This window comes from Elaeis guineensis, chromosome 1 (genome assembly GCF_000442705.2).
Source record: "Elaeis guineensis isolate ETL-2024a chromosome 1, EG11, whole genome shotgun sequence".
Lineage (NCBI taxonomy): Eukaryota > Viridiplantae > Streptophyta > Magnoliopsida > Arecales > Arecaceae > Elaeis > Elaeis guineensis.
This window is the reverse complement of record NC_025993.2, coordinates 149,884,661-149,893,505: the sequence shown is the minus strand read 5'-3', so window position 1 is coordinate 149,893,505 and position 8,845 is coordinate 149,884,661. Positions and strand designations below refer to the sequence as shown.

Genomic DNA, 8,845 nt, shown 5'->3' with positions numbered 1-8,845 from the left:
CAGAATTTATTTGATTTGTCGGTTTGACACTTCAACTTGTCCACTAGTTTGAGGATGATATGGTGTGGTCAATTTGTGGGTGACATTATACTTTTTCATCAATGTTGCAAAAGGTCGGTTACAAAAATGGGTTCCCCGATCACTAATGATTGCCCTAGGAATACCGAAACGGGAGAGAATATTTTCTTTAAGAAACTTAATGACCATTTTGCTATCGGGTGTTCTACATGCAATTGCTTCTACCCACTTTGAAACATAATCAACTGCTACTAGAATATATTTATTTTCAAAGAAATTTGGAAATGGTCCCATGAAATCGATTCCCCAAACATCAAAAACTTCAACTACCAAGATTGGGTTGAGTGGCATCATGTGTCGCTTGGTGATTCGACCCATTTTCTGACATTGAGCACAACTTTTACAATATTCATGAGCATCCTTAAACAAATTGGGCCAATAAAAATCACATTGGAGAACCTTAGCAGCAGTTTTCTTAGACGCGAAGTGACCCCCACATGCTTGATCATGACAAAAAGATAAAATATTCATGACTTCGTTATCTGGGATACACCTTCTAATAATTTGATCAGGACATTGTTTAAAAAGATAAGGATCATCCCAAATGAAATACTTCACTTGGGCAAAGAATTTATATTTATCCTGCTTAGTCCAATGAGAAGGTATCTTGCCTATGGCTAAATAATTTACAATATCAGCAAACCAAGGTTCAGTAGACACAGACATGAGTTGCTCATCTGAGAAAGATTCATTGATGGGTGGTTCACTAAATGGTGCAACTGGAATTCGGGATAAATGATCTGCTACAACGTTCTCAGTGCCTTTCTTGTCCCTAATTTCTAGGTCAAATTCTTGAAGGAGCAAAATCCATCTGATTAAACGTGCCTTGGCATCCTTCTTTGCTAGGAGATGTCTAATGGCTGAGTGATCGGTGTAAACAATGGTGTGGGTCCCAACCAAATAAGATCTAAATTTCTCTAAAGCAAAGACAACGGCAAGGAACTCCTTCTCAGTTGTGGTGTAGTTAAGCTGCGCATCATTTAAGGTTTTACTTGCATAATATATCACTCTAGGCAGCTTATTTATTCGTTGACCTAAGATTGCGCCCACAACATGATCGGACGCATCACACATTAATTCAAATGGTTCAGACCAGACAAGAGGATGAATGATTGGAGCTGATACAAGTGCATTTTTTAGAAATTCAAAGGATTCCAAGCACTCATGAGTAAATTCAAATTTGGTATCCTTTGCCAAAAGATTAGTCAGTGGACGTGCTACTTTGCTAAAGTTGGCAATAAACCTTCTATAGAATCCAGCATGACCTAAAAATGAACGTATTTCTTTCACAGATTTAGGTAGTGGAAGACTTGCAATTAGATCTATTTTGGCCTTGTCCACTTCAATCCCCTTTTTAGAAATGACATGGCCAAGAACTATTCCCTGTTTGACCATAAACTGACATTTTTCCCAGTTGAGAACTAGGTGCTTCTCCTTACATCGTTCTAGAACTAATTGCAGGTGATTCAGACACTCGGAGAAGGTTAGACCAAAAACAGAAAAGTCATCCATAAAAATTTCTAAAAATCGTTCTATCATATCTGAAAACATGCTGATCATGCATCTCTGAAAGGTTGCCGGTGCATTACATAGTCCAAAGGGCATTCGTCTATAGGCAAAAGTACCAAATGGACAGGTGAATGTAGTCTTTTCTTGATCTTCAGCGGCTATGGGGATCTGGTTGTAACCGGAGTATCCATCAAGAAAACAGTAAAACTCTTGTCCGGCTAGTCTTTCCAACATTTGATCAATAAATGGCAAAGGAAAGTGATCTTTCCTTGTCGCAGCATTCAACTTTCTATAGTCTATACAGACCCTCCATCCCGTTTGGGTCCTAGTTGGGATAAGTTCGTTTGCATCATTTTGGACCACTGTTACCCCAGATTTCTTGGGTACTACTTGAACTGGGCTTACCCAAGAGCTATCAGAAATAGGATAAATTATTCCACTATCTAGGAGTTTCAGAATCTCCTTTTTAACTACATCCTTCATAACTGGATTAAGCCTTCTTTGGGCTTCTCTTGTTGGTTTAGCCTCTTCCTCTAAGTATATTCTATGTTGAATTATAGAAGGGCTTATTCCTTTGATATCTGCTATGGTCCAACCTATTGCTTCCTGATTTGCTTTTAGAACTGACACTAACTCCTCCTCTTGCTTGGGATCTAGGTCTGATGCAATAATTACAGGCAAAGTTTCTTTGGGTCCTAGATATGCATACTTGAGATGTTCTGGGAGGGGTTTCAGTTCTAAAATGGGTGCTTCCTCTATCGATGGTTTAGGTGATGGTTTCACCATCTCAATGATTGGTTCAGTAGGAAGTGTCGATTCTTGATTAATCTGATTTTCTTTAAGTATTTCATTGACATCCTCAGACTCATGGATTAACCAGGGGTTAGACTCTAAGTCGACTTCATCATCACTAATGTCAATGGATTCATAAATACCATCTTGGACTACATTGACATTAGCATGAGAAGAGGATTCCTGTTCTAAGTTAAAAACATTAAGCTCAATGGTCATATTCCCAAAGGATAACTTCATTAGACCATTTCGACAATTGATTTCAGCATTGGCCGTAGCTAAGAATGGTCTTCCTAAAATGACAGGTATATGTCCTTTAGGATTCGCAACTGGCTCAGTCTCTAAAACAATAAAATCTACAGGAAAAATGAAATTTTCAACCTTTATCAGAACATCCTCGACCATTCCCTTAGGGATCCTGAGAGATCTATCGGCTAACTGTAATGTGATCCCAGTAGGTTGAAGTTTTTCTAATCCTAGTTGTTCATACACCGAATATGGAAGGATATTCACACTAGCTCCTAGATCTAGCAAGGCCTTTTTTATATTGGTTTCTCCAATAACACAAGAAATTGTTGGAGCTCCAGGGTCCTTATATTTAATTGGCACATGGCTAGATAGGTATGAACTGACACTTGCAGCCAAAAATACTTTCTTTGGTACATTAGTGGTCCTTTTCCTAGTGCAGAGATCTTTTAAAAATTTGGCATAAGTTGGAACCTGATGGATTATATCTAAAAGAGGAATATTAACTTGGACTTGTTTAAATACCTCTAAAATTTTGTCTAAATGTTCAGATTTATTGGATTTCAGTCTGTTTGGAAAAGGAGCTCTAGGACTTTTAAGTACTGGACTAGGTGAATTTTCAGTTTCTGGTGCTTGAGGTTGAAAGGTAGTAGTTTTAGAAGGTGACTCGGCAGATGAGTCATCTATATCATCAAGTGCAACTATCTTATTGTCTATTTGTTTTCCTGATCTTAAGGTATGAATGGCATTTACACCATTAACTTGGTTTCCTTGTTGGGGTCGTGGACCATTTTGGTTCCTAGGATTTGGCTCAGGTTGGCTAGGTAACCTACCATGTTCTCGTTCACTAATGGTCGAAGCCAGCTGACTTACTTGCATTTCCAGACGGGCTATAGCTTGGGTGTTATTATTTATGAGTTGACCCGTGGTTTGCATAAAGCTGGTATGTGTCTTCATCATGGCTTCTAGGCTTTTCTCTAAAGAGATAATTTTCTTGTCATTATCATGGAAGCCTGGCGGGTTGTTCATTACTGGGTTGGACCTTAGATTTTGCTGATTGAAATTTGGATTGCCTACATTAGGATTCTGGGACCATGAGAAATTCGGGTGATTCCTCCAACCTGGGTTATATGTGGGTGCATAAGGATTGTTCAATGGTCCTTGATAGGTGGCATTCACCTGTGCACACTCATTCGAGTAGGAACATTCTTCTAAGACATGGTCTGGTGCATTGCACCCTTTACACATGGGTGCAGATATTTGATTTACATTGGCTGGTCTCTGTAATTCTAAGGCTTCCAATCTATGTGTTAAGGTTGCAATCTTGGCCTCTGATGCTAGGGTTGGTTGAATTTGATGCATTCCTCCTCTTGAAGGTGTAGCTTTATCAGGTTCCCTAGTTGTTTCCCACTGTAAATTTTTCTCGGCTAGGTCTTCTAAGAATTGCCAAGCTTCAGTAGTTTCTTTGTCCATAAATTGGCCTTGGCACATGGACTCTAGCATAGTTCTTGAGTTTGAATCTAACCCCTCATAGATGATCTGGCATAGTCTCCAAGTTTCTATTCCATGGTGTGGGCATTGGGTCAAAAGATTCTTGAAACGATCAAAGTACTTCCAAAATGATTCACCAGCTAGTTGGTAAAATTGATTTATTTCATTCCTAATCCTAGCTGTTTTATGATGGGGGAAATATTTTTTTAAAAATGTTCTCACAAAGCCCTCCCAGGTAGTGACAGAATAGTTTGGCAGACTATAAAGCCACTTCTTAGCATTGTCCTTAAGGGCAAAGTTGATTAATCTAAGTTTGACCTCATCCTCTGTTAATTGCAGTTTCATGGTTGCACATACCTCCTCAAATTCTCTAATAAATATATAAGCATCCTCTAATCCTGTGAATTTTGGAAGCATATTTATGATTTGAGGTTTGATTTCAAAATTGTTAGCTGTGGGTTGTGGCAACCTGATACAAGATGGTTGGATGGAGCCAACTGGATAACACAAATCCTTAAGGGTCATGGGTTGGATTGGTTCAGCCATTGGAACAACAGGAATTGACTCAATTCTAACTAGACGACCCGACACTCTTCTCCACACACGAGGTGTACGGTTCTCGATGTTTATACAATTTTTTTTTTTTTTAATAAAATTTTTATGTATAAGGAAAAGAAAGAAAAGTTCTAAAGAGAAGATCCTAAGGAGTCCTAAATCTAAAGAAAAGTAACCAAATTAATTTAAATTTAATTTTTTTTTTTTTTCAAACAAGTGAATCAATAAATTAAACTCAATCTATCCTAGGGTTAACCTAAATCTAGACAGCTCCTAACTGTTCCAAGATGACCCTTCAAACCTTCCAAGTGGAGATTGATCAACTAGTTAGCCAGGTAAGTATAAGAGGTGGGAGGTTCATTCATCGTTGCCTTTCTAGACACCAAACGAGTTGGCCAGGCCAGCAACTGAACCAATTTAACAAACCACCCTCAGGGACTTGCCTAGACACCAACTAATCAAACAACTCAAACTTGGTAGAACTCTTAGGGTTCCTTGTCCTATTGAGCTCGAATTCCTTAAGGTTGACGTCTAATTGATTTTAAGATTAAAAGTCTAGGTAATGCAATATGATGGAGATAGTTTTTGGGCTAAGGAAGGGTAATGAAATCCCCACCTTATCTTGTTAATGGGTTGATGCCCTTAGATTAATTATGAAAATGCAAATACAAATAAACAAGATGACCAAGAATGTAAAAGATTTTAATTTAGAATTTTTTTTTATTTTGATATTTTACTTCACGATTATGAAATATCTTTTGTTTTGTTTTATATATATATATTTTTTTTTGTGATTAAGTAAATTCAAATGATTAGGTCTAAAAGCAAAAGTAATTAACTAAAAATAATAAAAGAGAAATTAGAAGCATACCTGAGTTTTCCAGCAATCACCAACTAAATATAGAAACCTAAAGAAAAAAGAAAGAGAGTTATAACGCACGAAGAACAAATATTTGAAAACAATTTAAAACGCCAAATCTCCGGCAACGGCGCCAAAAACTTGATGTTCAAATCTTAAAATTTGTAAATAAAACCGCAAGCGCACGGTGTGCAGAGTAGCACGACCAGCGAGTACGGGTCGATCCCACAGAGACTTGGTTTTAAAAATAATTTTCAAATATATGCTCAAGCGAGCTTTAACAAAAATCGAAAGTCGAAAGTTGTTTGCTAAAGACAATAAGACTAAGGATCTAGGGTTTTTGAATCCACTAGATCTAGATTAGGGAATTCTACCTAGAATTTTTTTTATTGATCCTAACGACTACTCCTCTTGTCTTTCCCAAGCATAGATTATGAAGGGACTAAGGCCCAACGATAACCCATCAAGATTCTTTACAGGGGAGTAGTAACTAGGATCCCTTAGGGTTTTCTCCTCCTATGCACTGAATCAAGCATGAACTATGAAGGGACTCTGACCCAACTGTAGTTCATAAAAAATTTTTGGCAAAAGAGGAAGAAAAAGAAACCCTAAGAAAAAGAAAGAACCCTATGTAAAATCCCTACTCATGATCTAGCTTCATCGCAAACTCTAGAAGGGATGCTTAGCTAGACATGATCTAAATCTACTTGCAAAATTTAAATACAGAAAAATAAACTACCCTAATTTTATAAATTAAACTATCCTAATTGCATAAATTTAAACTGCATAATTTAAACTAACCTAATTGCATAAAATTAAATTGCATAAATTAAACTATCCTAATTGCAAGAAAAATAAATTGCATAATGTAAAGAGATGAAATTGCATAAAAATAAGATTTTATATATAAAAAAAATTTATTACAAAAACCTCAAAGCTCGAGGCTTGAAAAGAGAGCTAAAAACCCCACTATCTAGGGTTACAAGCTTGATCGAAAGGAAGAATACATAAAACAAGGGCCTTTGGGGGCTTTTTATAGGCATTTGGGGGTTATAAGGTTTTCAAAACTTTCGATGTGGGACTAAGAGGTTTTAGAGAGTTGTTAGGGGGGTTTATGGTGCGCCGATGGGTCCATGGTCCATGCGCCTGTTGCTGTGGACCAGACGGCTAATCAGATCATCAAATCAGTTGATTTTTGATCAATTTTGATCTGATTTGACTCGGGTTTGACCCAATTGAGTCTTCTTTCTTCATTCTTCAATTCCTGGGTCAATTTAACTCCGTTTTGCATAAAATTTGCGCCGTTGGAATCCTCTTTCCTTGTTCTTTCTATTGATGATCTCTTCTTCTGCAAAATATAATAACAAGTATCAATTTCTTAATAAAGTTAGATAATTTAGATATTAATTGATACTTTTTATGTCAATTTGTGACATAAATCACTTACCGACCATGGCCCCGATCCAATAAACAAGAAGGGACCTCACGGTTCCCCCGTTCCACCAAAAAGAAGCTGTGGGAAGAAGAAAAAGAAAAGAAAAAAAGAAAAAAAAAAAAGAAAACAAAAGGGAAGAAAAAGAAGATAGAGAGGACTTCTCTCTTTTCCCCCCTTCAATCTGAACCCTACTTTCTCTCTCTAAAAGTTTCTTTCTCTAGAATTGTTGCTTTAAGATGATTTATCTCTTTAAGATTGATTTAGTAAATGACTTCTTATAATGATTTTGATCAAACTTAGTGAAAAATCTTGATTTATAGTCATCGGACAGCATACTGGCACCCATCTTGAGTAGATTTAAATGCTATTAGATTTGACCTATTTAATTTTTTGTAAAGTCAATTGTATTATTAATCAAGTTATTTGACTAAACTGATCTTTGATTATCGAGCATCGTGTTGACCTCCATTGCCATCACCATCGCCATTGTGTTGATTTTTCTAAGGAGAGAGATAGTGATGGGGGGCCATCACCATCGCCGTCGTTAGTGATGGTCGTGGTGGTAACCATGAGTTTACAGGATCCGTGAATGTTCGATCGAGATGGAGGGAACAGGGTGGCTGGGGATTACTATTTGGTTGGGAATGAGGAAATTCAGATTTCTCGGCTGCACCGACGACGGTGGGCCAGGGAGGCAGTGAGGCATCGAATTCTTGCTATCCCTATCTATACTGTTATTTTTCTATTTATGGTTACTTGTTCACCAAATAGAACGGTCATTAAATTAACATAGTATATAGTTAACTAACTATAATACACAGTTTAATTAATATGGTAGATAGTTAAATGAATACTACACATAGTTAAATGAACACCATACACAGTTAAATTAATATGATATACAGTTAACTAACTATGGTACACAGTTAAATAAATATGGTACAGTTAAATGAACACTGTACACAGTCAAATTCACATGATACACAGTTAACTAAGTATGATATACAGTTAAATTAATATGGTATATAGTTAACTAAATATGATACACAGTTAAATGAATATGGTATACACTTAAATGAACACTGCATACAGTTAAATGAATAATGTACATAGTTAAATTAACATGGTACATAGTTAACTAACTATGATACACAGTTAAATAAATATGGTACACAGTTAACTAAATATGGTATACAGTTAAATAAACACTGCATGCAGTTAAATGAATAATATACACAGTTATATTAATATGGTACATAGTTAACTAACTATAGTATATAATTAAATAAACATGGTACACAGTTAACCAAATATAGTACACAGTTAAATGAATATGATGCACAGTTAAATAAACACTGCACACAGTTAAATGAATAATATGCATAGTTAAATTAACATGGTACACGATTAACTAAACATGGTATATAGTTAAATTAATATGGTATACAGTTAAATAAATACTGCACATAATTAAATGAATACTGTACACAGTTAAATTAATATGGTATACAATTAAATTAATATGGTATACAGTTAATTAAATATGGTACACAGTTAAAAGAATATGGTACATAATTAAATGAATACTGCACATAGATAAATGAATAATATACACAATTAAATTAACATGGTACATGATTAACTAAACATGGTATATAGTTAAATTAACATGATACATAGTTAAATAAATACTGTACATAATTAAATTAATATGGTACATAGTTAACTAGTTATGATACACAGTTAAATAAATATGATACATAGTTAATTTGCTGCTGTGTATAATTAAATTAATATAGTACACAGTTAACTAAATTTGATATACAGTTAATTTATCACTGTACATAGTGATCGTCGATTAGGTACTTGGCAGGGTCGAC

At 35.6% G+C, this 8,845-nt stretch overlaps 1 non-coding gene across 1 annotated transcript; it reads left to right on the top strand.

The window, feature by feature from the left end:
• The first annotated feature begins 4,186 nt into the window (after window positions 1–4,186).
• Window positions 4,187–4,293, top strand: LOC140854930 (small nucleolar RNA R71). Its single transcript, XR_012138024.1, has one exon. It is a non-coding gene; the product is annotated as a small nucleolar RNA R71 (small nucleolar RNA).
• Window positions 4,294–8,845: the final 4,552 nt, after the last annotated feature.